The sequence below is a fragment of the Drosophila obscura genome, unplaced genomic scaffold (genome assembly GCF_018151105.1).
Source record: "Drosophila obscura isolate BZ-5 IFL unplaced genomic scaffold, ASM1815110v1 contig_187, whole genome shotgun sequence".
NCBI classification, from domain to species: domain Eukaryota; kingdom Metazoa; phylum Arthropoda; class Insecta; order Diptera; family Drosophilidae; genus Drosophila; species Drosophila obscura.
The window spans coordinates 898,848-913,636 of record NW_024542775.1 but is presented as its reverse complement, the minus strand read 5'-3'; the positions used below and the strand labels follow the sequence as shown (position 1 = coordinate 913,636).

General features: G+C 42.7%; 1 protein-coding gene across 5 annotated transcripts in view; it reads right to left on the bottom strand.

Moving 5' to 3' along the window:
• LOC111070777 (zinc finger protein 2) overlaps positions 1-14,459 on the bottom strand; it is a 41,257-nt gene extending 26,798 nt beyond the window's left edge. For all 5 annotated transcript variants that reach the window (XM_022361658.2, XM_022361659.2, XM_022361657.2 and 2 more), the window contains exons 1-3: positions 14,421-14,459; positions 11,915-12,245; positions 1,021-1,063 (exon numbers count right to left, since the gene is read on the bottom strand). The gene's annotated coding sequence lies outside the window, so the exon portion shown is untranslated. The remainder of the gene's footprint in view (positions 1-1,020; positions 1,064-11,914; positions 12,246-14,420) is intronic.
• Positions 14,460-14,789: the final 330 nt, after the last annotated feature.

Genomic DNA, 14,789 nt, shown 5'->3' with positions numbered 1-14,789 from the left:
AAAATTAATAAAAATATGTACACATTTTTTCTCAACTTCCTATGATTTTTTCAATAATCAAAAATTTATTACGGATTACACTACTCGACAAAATAGAGATTCGGAAGATTTCCGCTTCCAACCAAACGGACTTTTTCTGATAGAGTTATGGTTTTTTTTCTATGGCAGAACTTTCTTTTTGAAAATTTTATAAAACCGGTATTTTTAAGCTTTTTTCAGAGGTAGCGCTTCTTTTTTTCACATAACTTAAGTATCTTACATTTGGCTGTAAAGAACATTGCCATTCCGAAAAGCTAATTGATGCATCTAGAAATTGGACCCGAGCACTTTGTGGTTTTAGCTTACCGTCTGAGAAATATTAAGCTTTCAAATGCAAAAATAATGATTTTTGTGCGGTATTCTTTACGAAATATTGAAAGGAAACGTGGAAAAAAATATTTCCTGGGTCCTTTATTATTTTGTGCCTAGGACCTAGACTCTAGGTGCATTAATTAGGCGTCGTTTAAAGTATAGTTCATTAAAATGTATGGAGAAACGGCTGAGGCTAAAATTGGTTGACCAACCCTTTGAAAATCACATCAAATTGCTGTGCGGCTGTTCTAAGTGGATTAATGTTTGGTCCCTGATTATTGGGGCTGTAACCCCAAAAAAGGTAACTTCTATGAGAATATAGATTAGCTTGAGCAACCAGGTACTGGCAATCGATCGGGAACTAGCTTATGAGCAACTAGCTACTGGTAATTACCAGTAGGGTAATCAATCGGGAACCAGGGGTGGTTACGCCCTAGGACATGCATGTGTTAAACTCTCCCCTGACATACTTTTTCGGGGAAAAACCATTATAAAATATGTATATGTTCAAAACTCGACTAACATTGGCGGATGGAGAGGCGAACTCCGATCACTCTTTGAGACAGAGTCGCTATAATTGAGAGGTGACAGAGAAAGTTGATTCCTTCATGTGTTCTGGCTGTATATGGCTGGCTGTATGTTATATCTCTAGCAGTACATGGAACTTACCAATTCAATTAGTTGGTTAGTGCATCGTTGGCCATTTGTTGCTCTGGAAGGGAGAGGGTTATATACTAATTAGTTATAGAATACATGTGCACACCTTTCTTGTGCCAGAAATACATATGTGATACTCCGATGATCAAGAAAAAATGTTTTAGCCAGGATGTTTTGATCGATCAGCTCGACTTGTGGTTGAATACTTGTGTATTCGATTTCAAGAATTGCAACAGTAGGAGGGAGATGGTGATGGAGAGAGAGAGAGAGAGAGAGAGAGAGAGATGGGCGAGTAGTTAGTAAGTGCGTGGTAGAGCGGGGAGTAGCGGGGACAGCTAAGCTACACTAATCTCACGCAAATACAAATCTTCCTCACGTTTCTTTTGTTGGAATCGCACAGCTACATATGTACATATGTACATCTGTTTATGTACATAAAATGAAAATGATGACAAGTTTATTTCATATTCTGCATGGGAGGGTATGCGAAACTCTAGTTTCTGTCCAATGAGCTCAATGTGCGGCTGGATTGGAAACGGAAAAATTCCGTTTGCTGAACCCTTTCTTCCTCTTCGCTCGTTTGGGTTAGGTTGCTCCTCTTCCCCCTGTTGTCGAGCGTTAATTAATTATTGCATTCACGTAATTGGCTTTATGTACATGCATAGGTGCATACATATGTACATACATATACTCGTACATTTGCCGTTCATTTATTCGCCAACACAGTACGCATAAATATAAATGCTGAGTTTGAGTTAGACATGAACTTGGCAACGCCACGGAACCAGATTTTCTGTTTGTATGCGCATGAGCACAGCCCCCACCGATCATTTAAAAAGTTCAATGCCCAAAAATTGTCGTCGATGTTGATGTAGTTTGTACACACACACACACACACACACAGAGAGACAACACATCACACACACACACACAAAAGGTGTTGAACTATTTCAAATGCGCGATGCGGAGCGGCCCCCGATCTTGGAGCTCTCGCTCGACTCAGACTCAGACTCAACCGCACGGCACGTACGTTGCGCACGTTGCCAGTGACACCCCTCCCATCGTGATATCAATATCTTGGGATCCGATTTTCGACACTGTTTCAGCAATGGATAGGGGGTCGGGTCGGGTCGTCCCAACAGACAACTAAGACCACTCATTGCTAGAGCGACCAAAGCAGAATATACATACATACATACATACATACATACATATGTATCCTGTTCAGGCAGCTTTCGACTTTCTTGCTCCTTCGAAATCTTCCCTGCCTTTCGTGGCTTTGGCATCCCGCCCCGCGTGCAAGGTTCGAAACCAATCTAACCTAATTGGCAGTATCGAAGATAATTGTTGTTAATTGGTTTCCTTCCTCTCAACTTTCCTCTAACCTGGCCAGCACGTATGGGAGCAAATCACGCATGCGGAATATTTGTATCTACATATTCCCAAAAAACAAAGAGTGTACCACTGTACACTGTACACTCTACACTGTGCAGACGGGATCCGTTCAGGTTCTGTTTTTTTTGGGTTAGGCTCCCGCTCCAAGCTCGAGATGAATTCAAGATCAGCAGAGAGCACAGCACCCTACGCGAGTATGCAGTCATTATGAGTTATTATCGCATCGCATTCACGCTCAACCAGTAAACAGGTTCCAATTCCAATTCCAATTAGCCCTAATATCTCTAATTTCTTACCTTACCAATTAATATTGTCCATAGGACCTCTCCTTTGATGTGATGTGATGTGATGTGATGTGTTGTGAAGGGATGGGATGGGATCGCACATATGTACAGCAGCAGGCGTATTGGCAGGCTGCACTCTTTCCATGTGGCATGGCAGCCTGCTAATTGCGCGACAATTCAGTGCGCTTGCTTAGCTTCTCAACGTTTGTACACAAATTTGTACACATACACCCGGTCCCCCTCCTTTTCGACTTAATACTAATTATAACCATGATTATTTTTTTCCCATTTTCTCTCTTTCGCCGTCGATTCGGACTCGGTAAACTTGTTTTGTTGGTTAACTGTTGGTTGTTGGTTGGTGTGTGTGTGTCAAGTGATGTGATTGCGGGCGATTCAAAAAGTAATTCAAAGAAGACGACTCGGAAAGCAATGTGAAAAAATAAGAGGGGCATAAGCGCAGCGGAAGTTGTCGAGACGCTTTTTCACTCATAATTAAAAGAGATTATTGCTGAAGGAGGCTTCTCTTTTGTGCGTATGGTAAAGTGTGTGTGTGTGTACGTGTGTGAGTGTGTGCATACATATGTACATACATATGTAGGTGCTTCAAAACTAACGAACAAAGTGCGAGAATTATGTTTACTCTGATGTATGTACATATGTACATGAATATGTACATGCAAGCATACATAACCTGTACATAACCTGCCCATAACGTTTCATCCCGTACAAGATTGGTTTTGTACATATAGTGGTACGTATGTATAGTAAATAGTACACGGTGTACATGGTGTAGGGATGGACTCGGATCGGATCCAAGAAAATTCATATGCATAGTCCGAAATTGTAAGAATACACATCCATCTAATGCAGTACTCGATGTAATTTTAAAGGTGTCTACCTAATGTATCTGTAATGCTTGAGCATTTTGATAGCTATGATACCATAGTGTGTACAAGTGCAGGGTTTCTCCTCGGTACAAGTTGCATTCGGTAGAGCTAGTCCGACTCGATTGGTTTCCAATCGCAAATATATTCAGCATTTTCTTGCATTTGCGCTATTCAAATATCCTTCTTTTTCATTTACGATCTGGACTGAAGATGACGAAAACGTGAGCGGAATACCATATCGGTATATACCATATACATATACATATACATATATACCATACATGTATATGTATTGGGTATTTCATACCCTCCAACTATTGCAAAAATAAATTTATTTTTAACTTATATTTTATTCGACTCGCTTCTCATCAATGCAAGCACAATGTGACATAGTGAAGGGCAACACAGTGAGCAGTGAGTAGCCGCTTTCCCTGTGGTCAAGGAATTCACTAGTCCCAGCGGGTCACAACCGAACGATCTCTAACAACACTCACACACACACACACACACACAAACAAACATGCGCATTCGCATACGCATACGCGCCTGTGTTCATGCGCTTCAAGTGGGAGAGGGAGATAATAATGATTCGCCAATTTAATAATAATTTCTCTAATAATTATACAGTAACTATAATTATGGTCACATTAAAATACGAAATTCGTTGAAAATTTTAATTCCAACACATTGTTGGGCTTGTGTTTTTTACCCTTGCCTGTCTGACTGTCTGCCGGTCTGCCGGTATGCCTCTCTGTCTGTTTCCCTTTTCCGTGTGCTTGTCTTGCAGAGCTAATTCCACGATCAGAACCACATATTTAATTGTTCTGTTCTGTTCCCTAACCACGGCCATGACTCAGTCAGTAGCGGTGGCGAAAAATTGTATTTCCCAAGTAGTTTCCTAACTTCAATTGCGAATTGGTGTCAAAAACTAAGCGACTAGTTTGGACCTCATGAAGGCATATGTTTGTATGTATGTATGTATGTTTGTATGTACATTGTACAGCTGTGCTCAATGAAATATTCAAGCAAATGAACCCTTTTTGAATAGAATGAAGAGCAGATTTAAAGGGTTTTATTTTTGTCTAGGATTGAGACTCTAAAGTCATGAAAAACAAGAAGATGGAATGCGAATGTAGCGGGTGTCTGACGGTTTCTAATGCTTACATTCCAGTTATGCTTTCCATAAAGGTACCATTGTTCAATTTGGATGATAGATACATAGATGTCTCAAAAAGAGTTTTGAAAGTGGATGTGTGCGGCACTACATACATACATATGTACATATGTATGTACATACATATTTACTATCGACTTAGTTTGTCACCTGATGAAGAAAATATTTTTACGTAAGCCTTTCGGGGTTGGTCGGAGATGCCGCCTTCTGTGCTTCATAGCACACTCTACATAAATCCTGGTACCAATGCTTCAATCACGGTTAAAGTACACACAGATTTATACATCGAAATACATCGAGGACGAAATCTTTGGTCTTCTATTGGCCAGCCAATGAGAACTTCCTTTGCGACTCCTTTGCTGCATGCCCTTGCTTGGGGCAAGCAACCTTCTCTCGCCGACTCTCTCATCGTCTAATTAAACCCCAAAATCCATACAGAGGGTGGTTGGTTGCTTGTTGGTTGTGACAACAACATCAGGACGATTAATTAGTGACTATTTTTGGTACCCGGCAAAGCCCTGTCCCGTGCCTGTTATTGGCTACGGCCCAGTTCCAGCACCCATCTTGGGGATGTGATGGGATGTACGTGACGCAAGTACATACTTATGTACATATGTATGTACGTATACGTATGTAGGAATGTTCATATTAAATTGTGCATTTTCGGCAAAATGTCCACAGTGACAAAAAACATTAAGAGTGCCGATATTATTTTCTAAATTTGTATAGGTAAGTTAACTAATTTGCCCATTCGACATTGTCGTGAATGAAGGGTTTTATTGGCATTAGGTACCGCTATATTCCCCAAATATTCCTCAAAGTCTCTCAAAAATATTGAAAGGTGTCTGAATAGAATCCCAAAAAATTGTCCTTATCTTTGCTAAGGGTATATAGTATTTATTTTTACTGCTGTTACGGATATACTCACGTGTTACATAAACATAGGCAATCTTTTTACATTTAACTTGGAACTGGGAAAATTACCTCTGAATATTTAAGCTACATATTGAACATATGTATGTACATATGTATATATTGGCTTATACATCGTTATCTGCAAAACCGTACCTTCGATGATTGTAATATGGTTGGTGAATATAGCGGTACCCTCGTTCAAATAAAATAAATAAATAAAAATAAAATAAACAAATAAAAATAAAATAAATAAATAAAATAAAAATTCAATTCAAATGAAACCCTTCAAAATTTGTCATACGAATGAAATGTAACGTCCAGAATAGAAATGACCAAATGCACATACATACATATACATGTATACATACATACATATGTACATAGGTATTTATTTACTGTATAAAAATGCTATTCATTTTAAAATTGTGCAGTTTTTTCAGGTTTTTCTGAGCTCAATTTTTAGCCACCTCCACATCTTGGAACCACTTTGACTACTGAAGTACATGTACATTTCTACATATGTATGTATGTACATATTTATGTATATATTCTCCCCATACTAATCGCTATTCGAACTACTATCCGAACAACATTCAACAAGCGATGTCTTAGGTGTGTGCCGTGTCGGCTGGGTGTGTGTCCGTGTTAAAGGCCTTTCGGGGTGACAGATACTTCGAAAGAAAAATAATACAAAAAGGGAAACGAAACCTTTATTGACCGTAAAGATAAAAGCGAGCACTAACATAACAAAATGAGGAGTAGGTGTCAAAATACACGCACATGTCCACCACACACACGCGCAAACACAAACACAAACAAACACAAGCTGTGGTCAAGAATGGGACACAACATACACACGTACATGTGTATGTACACCCCGTATACACCCCGACATGTAGTACGAACAACTCTGCAACAATTTGACCCACTCACCACGCGCCCCGCACGCTATTTGCCACTCACGTGAGTTAGTGTCCCACCTGACGCGCTCGCCAAGGGCCATGGCCCGCCAGACAGATACTCGGAGCTGGAGCTACACTTGTAGTTAAATCCGAGCCCAAATGTAGTAGCATATGTGTGTATATGTACTGGTTGGCCATGCAGTGCCTACAGTGCTCTAACCGCTAAGAACCCAACATGAAACAATAAGCCAGGACGGACGCTTGGAGTAAATCTAGTTTGGAATTTAAATAAACTACATTACCAATAATCGATACAACTAAATGAAAGTACTATTCAAACCATTTGAATGCATTCAAACTTCAAGCCTAACGGATATTTACCAATTGGGCTGAAATGTTGATGTCAGATCATCTCAGAAGCTTTTTGACACGCCACGCTCATAAAGCAGTATGCATTAGGTATGAAAGTAGCTATTTATGTAGTGATGTGAAGGTGGATCTATCCGGAGGGAAGGGAGTGCAGTCGAAGGCAGTCAAAAACTTTTGGCTTTGACGAAGAATGGGCAGACGGGACGTGGCCTATCTTTGATCCTATTTCACCGATGCGATGCTGCAGTGCGGGTCTATCCTGTGGATTACTTGCGTATCCACGGACACACATAGGCATCTTCGAGCGAATTGAAAGCTGTCCCAGGCCTGAGCTCTGCACCAATTAAAATACTCGGAGTGCTTATGATATAGGAACGTTAATTAAAGCAGTCACTGAGGGGAGTGAAGCGCTGAAAGGGGGGCGGGCGCGGGCGCACAGAGCTCATTTAAACGACCAATCAGAAGATGAGATGCTCTGAGACCCCAAAGACCGTGCTGGTGTGCGAAATATTCAACGCACATCGCAAAGAGCTCCTCACTCGCTAACACACACATACACAGAAACACACACACACACACCTACGCTCTGGCTATGACTCCGAGTGCGATTTATGTGCCACTTTCTGAGCACAAGTTCGAGTGGGTGAGAGATGATGGGTTGGGGATGGCTGGCTAACTACATTCTGTACAAATGTATTTATATATATACATATATACATATACAGTGAGAGCGAAAGAGAGAGAGAGAGAGAGTGAGAGAGAGGAGCGAAACCATGTGCATACAAATGTAAGCATGTGAGCATGTAAGCATGTATGTTGCATATGAAGAACGAAAGCTCAACATATGTACATATGCATTCACGGTAATATTCGCTTAGAGTACATTTAATGGCTGGCAATTATGGACATACGTGTGTATGTATGCATGTATGTATATACATATATGTACATGTATAGGTAAGGATTTATGTACGATATGCAGATTTTTTATCGTCAGCCAGACCCAGACCATCTGAGAGTCGAAGCCGAGGAGTCCATTTTTACGCCACGCCTATCCAGCGCAGAGCGGAGCACAGCATCAGCACTCCACTCATTGACGCGCACAATGCTCAGGATTAGGATGGGGTTTAAGGTTCGGGGTTCGGCGGGGTTCGGGGTTTGGGGTTTGGGGTTTGGCGTTTAGGGTTTAGGGTTACCGAGCAGTAGTAATGAACGTCATAAGCGAGCTAGTGCGAGTGCGAGTGCGAGTGAGAGAGCAAAACAGAAAGCCACTGCGGCAGCATCATCAGCATTCAACAAAAAACAATGAGCACGACTAAATCATTGCCACCCATACTCCTCCATCTCGTTCACGCCCATTTAACTGGTTGTGCTTCCCCTTATATGTATGTATGTATATAAGTGAGTTCGACTGCACTCACACAATGGACAGAGCGAGACAGAGAGTGTGACGCGATGGAGAGACTGAGCGGTTCGTTCAGTGAAACAGAGAAAGAGGCTGAGATGTGAGCTGGCGACGGAAAGTGAGATGAAAGAGCGCAGCAGAGCAGCCAGAGAAGAGAGACTTTTAATTTAATTAGTATTAGCGAACGCAAAAAACAAATTCAAGAGAGCAGACTGACTGGCAGCAAGTAAGAGAGCAGAGCGGAAGAGAGCAAAGGTTACTTGACTCTACTCTCTCTGTAAAATCAGTTTTGCCGACTGAGAAATTCGCAATTCTCGTACCAGCAACAACAAAAGGAAAACAGGTTACGTTGTCGTCTGGAGAAGGGGCGGGAGGGGTTGGACCAAACGGAAGGGTTCGGTTCGGCTTTGTGTTCGGTTCGTACCGTGCTCGAGTTCCAGCAGATATTCGCTGTTAATTCTCTTTTTGCCGCATCTTGTATTGTTTTCGTACCCCTTTCTTTGTGTGTGCGTGGGTGTGTGTGCGAGTGTGCATACAATTACAGTTTACAATTCACACACACAAGCACAGTCGTCTATCATCGGCTGAGAGCTGGGAGATGAAAGGAGACAATGTGGAGACAACATCGAGACCAGACCCCAACATGGTTCGTTCATTTTCGTCTCCACGCTCGTGGAGCTCCCCTCTTCCGCACATCACACCAACACCAACACCAACAGCAACAGCACCAGCAACAACCCAACGACGACCGTAGAGAGTGCGACTACAAATATAATGTAAATAAATAATTTATACATAATGCGCTGACTGCGCTTAGCTTTCCTGCCGTGTCCCTTTCGCGCATGTTTCCGTCCTACTCTTCGTCTCTTATGGCAACGCAGTAAAGCAAAACGCTCAGACTTGTGGGTGTTGGTGTTTCGTGCCTCGGCTGTGACTGTGACTGTGGCTGTGGGAGCGGGACAGACTGAGTGGAGGGGCATATAAGAATAAGACAGCGACAGCCCCACACTGCTCGGCTTGAGGAGCGACGAGGAGGATGAGTACACAATTACTCGAACATCGCGTCTGGTCTGTCGACGTCTCGCAGGACATTTCTTGTTCTCTTTGTTGCAATATTTCCCTCATACTTTGCTACTTGGAGATTTTTTCCCTCGTTCCCACACGTTTTTGTCTCATTTCGGAACAAAACCACCCTCACCTTCGTTTTCTACTTTGTATGTACATAATGTATTTTTTTCCTTTTTTTTTTTATTCATTGCCTGCCGGTCTGCAATCCTTGTAGCTGTGTGCAAAAGGTGATGATGTACATATGTACATATATGTATGCATGTACATATGTATGTATGTATGTTTATAGTGTATGTATATGCATATGTATGCAGCTAGAGACATGATGATTTGAATTGTTAATAATCACATTCTAAAGGTATGGACGACATCGACATCGACATGGACATGTCATGAAGATATCTGTACATACATATGTATATATTTATGTATACATATGTATATGGACGTACATATGTAGATATTTCCTCACCAAAAATTGTGCTTAGATATGAAGAAAAGCTAATTAATTGCCCATTAACATAAAACTCACACCCACCCAACAACATGTATGTACATATGTATGAATGTACAAATGAACAGACGGAATGTACATCAATTGAAGATCGGGATAGTCCTAGTGATGTCTGCCTCATCCTCCCCCACCCACAATCAGACACTCACTCCACCCAAAGTCAGGGGTGGGGGCTGCTCCGACCCACAGTTTACCATTCTAAAAATCTGAGACGAAGTCTTGCAAAGACGAACCCAGATGCCGCAGGAAACAGAATTCATTTGCATGTACACTGTACAGCAGCCACCTCAGTCACCCCCATTTTACACACACACACAAACACACACACACACAACATACACATAAGTATGTACATACGGAGCAGAAATTTCGTTTCTTGTTTATTGTATATTTCAGAGTCGTTTTTTATTTTAATTTCGTTGCTCGGCGTTATCGATTTTTGCGCCTTTTCCGTTGCTATTTGCCTTCCTTGCTTCTGGGCTTGGGGTCTGGTCTGGTCTGGGCAGGAGCCCACAAGAAGAAGTTGTGGGGTGGTGTTGGGGGTGGGGGTGGCGTAACAGAGGACTGGCTGAGGGATGGTTGAGGATGATTTTCCGTGCATATAATAAGCATTCATACACATGTACATTGGTATATATGTATGTATGTAGTTATGTCCATATGTACATATGTACATGCATGCATACACATACCATTGCTATGTACATAAATGCCACAAAAAATAGCGACAATTAGTAGAAGCCAAATCTATAATATATAGATAATACATATCTTTATGTGTGTGAAGCGAGACAGAGCCACCCATCTGCATGTGCATACATGCACATAGCTATGTGCATTTATCGGCAAAATGAATAATGAAGGACGTCTTAGGGCGATGAAACACACAAATCTATATCCATACATACATACATATGTATGTTTAATACAGGAATATGCAATGTATACATGTGTATTTACTATGTACCGCCTCGAGCAGAGTCACATAAGAAAACTCTCATTTAATTGGTTCTACTACTACTACACACAACCACACAGAGGCACATGTACTATAGATAATACATATTTTTATGTGTGTGAAGCGAGACAGAGCCTCTGCTTGACTGAGAGAACGAGAGAGACGGGAAGTCCCAGAGGGTGTGCGATACATACTTATGTACGTACGTACGTGTGTGAAACTGTCTGTGGTGTGTATGTGGGCTTAATTGGTTGGATTTGTAATTAACATTATTCCGAGCGAAGCGGCGATTCCTCCCTTTTGCCTGTGGTGTGGGGTGGTGGGCTGGCGACGATAACGAATCACGTATTCCGAGACGACCCCCAGCCAGTAATAGCAACGCCAACGAATGGGGTGTGGTGTACTGGGTGGGAAAGGTGGGAGTATGAAAGGCAGCAATTAACTCTACTCATCACACTCGCACTCGCACTCACACCACACACCCAGCAACGGCACAAAGCAGAATAAGAAGTGACAGCCGTTTATTTTGGCGAAAAGAACACATGGGACAGAGGGGACGGCACAGAAGGGAGTCCAATGGATGGGATGCGAATGTGGATAGCAGGTGTAGAGGTGGAGGAGGAGAAGCTGAGGACCGACCAATCATGTCGCGCGTTGTTGTCGCGCACTGTTGCTTTACTCTTCTGTTTCTGCTGCTCTGACAAGCAGCATCTGAGATTGGGAATGAGAATATGAAAGAGAAGAGAAAGAGCGCGGAACTAAAGCTCGTTTTAGTCATTGTTTTTGCTTTTGCTTTTGCTTAATTACTCGGCCAAGTTCGGATCGGATCGGTTCGGTTCGGCTCGCTTCGTTTTGCTTCGACACGAACAGCGCTGAATTGTCATTGGCTAATTAGAGTTATGCTGCTGTTAATTACGTGGGGTCGAAGGTCGTCAGCCATCAAAGTGCTTTTAATTGGCGAGGAGCTAATTGGTGCAAACACAACATCCGAGAGAACGCACTCACACTCACTCACACTCAGTCACACTCACTCACCTGCTGTCCTCGCTAGCGAACGGGTTGGTTGTTGTCAGCTGTTCTGATTCTCTTAGTCTTCCCTCCAGCAGCTTGGCGTCAGAAAGGCATTGCGCAGCAGCATCGCCGACTCGATTCGATGTGTTTTTAATTTTGTTGTTTCTCGTGTGAATTTCGAATTGGATTTTACTTGGGGGGTGTGTTGTGGTTGTGGCATTGGTTGCATCGACAGTTAGTGGCTTTTACGTAGTCGTACTAGTTTTGTACTATTCTATGTTATTCTTAATATTATAGGAACTTCTGAATCGAGCGTATGTAGGCGTGGACGAGTTTGTAGATTGGCCTGCAGCACCTGGGGATGGTTTAGTTAACAAATCTATACATACATACATACATACATACGTATGTATGTATGCCTCCTTGTTCGTTCGAAACAATAACACAAATGAATATACAGTATGTCTGTATGTCTGTATGTTTGTGCGGAACAACAGCAGGTTGGCATCGATCTCCTGTGCGAATTCAGGAGGGAGGGATGGATGGAGGCAGGGAATTCAAGAGGCAGGATATTGAAGCAGGACATTAGGGGAGAGATCGCCACAGAGCGACAACCCGAAGCAGGATCCGAAATACATGTGATTGAGGGTGTAATTGCCGTGACCAGTGACAGGTGAGCGGTAACAGGCGGCAGGTGAGCGACCTGCTGTTGCCAATCGACCAACATGGGGGCGCTTGGCGTGGCAACAGGAAGCGTTCGAATGTGAAGATTCACTCAATGGTTGAGAAGGAGAATGCACTTTTAATTCATACGCGATAGAACTGAATATTTACGAGGTTCATAAATACTCGTATATACATATGCACATATGTACATACATATGTACATATGTATGTATTCAGTACATAGCGGGTGTGCGTGCTCATTTTCAAATGCAATCTGTGTGTGTGTGTGTGTCTGAGCTTATACCAGAACGAGAATAAGCGCTCGAGTGAGCGAGAGGGCGATCTAATTTGCCAACGTTTTTTTCGTCTTCCGTTTTTTGCATTTTTAATGTCAACACTGTTACTCCTATTTGGCTTCTTATAACGAGAGACAGTTGTCTCTTTTTTATGCATGCATTCGCGCGCACACACACACGCACACAGTTACTCTAAGTCCCGCACTTTTCGACATTCAATGCTCTCACCCCTAAACAGGCACAACGAGAGAGAGAGAGAGAGAGAGAGTGAGAGTGAGTGAGTGAGTGAGAAAGATAGAGTCCTTTTGCATACACTTCTCTCACCGCACCACGTGCTCATTATTCCATCTCGCACCCTTTTCTTGTTGCTGCCAGTGGGTGTGTGTGCTCCCTTTTTTTGCTCGCTATGCGGTACGGTTCGGAATGCAATTAAAATAAAAGAAACTATGTACTCCTTGCCACCCTTCACCCTTCTTAGTTTGATTGAAATTAACTATTGTTGTTGCCAGGGTACACGTACCTTTTTTACGTGTGTGTATGCAACACAAATATTCAGATGTGAATAGACCATTCATGGATTTGATTTAGCGACGGACCCTAGACTTTGATCGACAATAATCTAATGGGGATTGAGTGGATGTGGAGGGTATGCCCTTCAGCACCCAAAACTCCAACTCCAACTCCGGTTATTGCAATAGTCCCGACACTTACACACACACAAACACACAAGCTATGGGTTGCATTCGGCTAGCGGTGAGGGATGGAATGGGTGAAATTCTTTCCGCTGCTAAGGATCGGGTTAAGTTAGGGTTAGGTGCAGAAGGGCCTACGGAGCGTAGCCACCCTTCCCGAGAACCGGCAGTCACTGGAGTCCTGGATCGAAGCGGATCAAAGCCAGATGGATGGGATGCACTTGAAGGTGCTATTTATTCCGGGTCTTTGCGTATACGTATGTACATATGTATGTATGTATGTATTTTTTGTTAACGTGAGAGACACAATCTGAACACTTTTTATCCTTAGAAATATTTTTGTTGTTTTTGTTGTTTTTGTTCACTATTAAATACAGCACAGATCCGATGTGTGTCGAAGGGAATAGGGTATATTCAGGTAGAGAGATGCACGGTCACGGCGGCACCTTCGTTCCAAACACACACACACTCACACTCCACTCCACTCACACACGCACACGCACACACACAACACTCTCGTCGCATTTATACTGCATCGATATGGAAGTGGAATAACAGTATCTACACATTTACTGCACAGGCAATAGTATTTTTATTTTCCATTTAAATTTTCTTGCTTTGTTTTGTGATCGACAAATTCGACTCCGCGGCATTTTATGCGGTTTCACTCCTGTCCTGTTGTCCTGGCTCTGACGTGCACTGCACTTGTTTTCAAATGGTTTCGCACAGATTTTCAATCGTTATTTGCAATTGTCTGCTTCGGAATACGCGGAATAGGCTTAGAGCTGTCTGGCGCATTCACATGCAGCGCAACTACTACCAGACAAATCACAGTAACAGTTCCAGTCCACAGAGGCACGGCAACACAGAACTCACCATCCGACCCGCATCCGACTCGTTCAACGGTTTTTTTTCGACAGTCGACAGAGATACGGATACAGATGCAGAGAGACAGAAGAGCGCTGAACTACGCTGCTCTCACTCGACGTCGCTCTTTGGCAGTAACCGGAGTGTACAACTTTCCATAGGGTACGGTACGGCAAACAAACTCAAAGATCGGGCTCTTGTTTCGATGGCAAAAGGTGGTAGTTGGTGTGTAAAACAACTTTGGCCACCGAGGAGCGGTATGGCAGTACGTACCTTAACGTGTTTATTTGCTGGACCTTGCGCGGTGACGTCCGTCCGCTCTTGCTCTCGTGTACTCTTTGGGTGGAATTGAGTCGGAATCGAAGCATGCGTACTGAA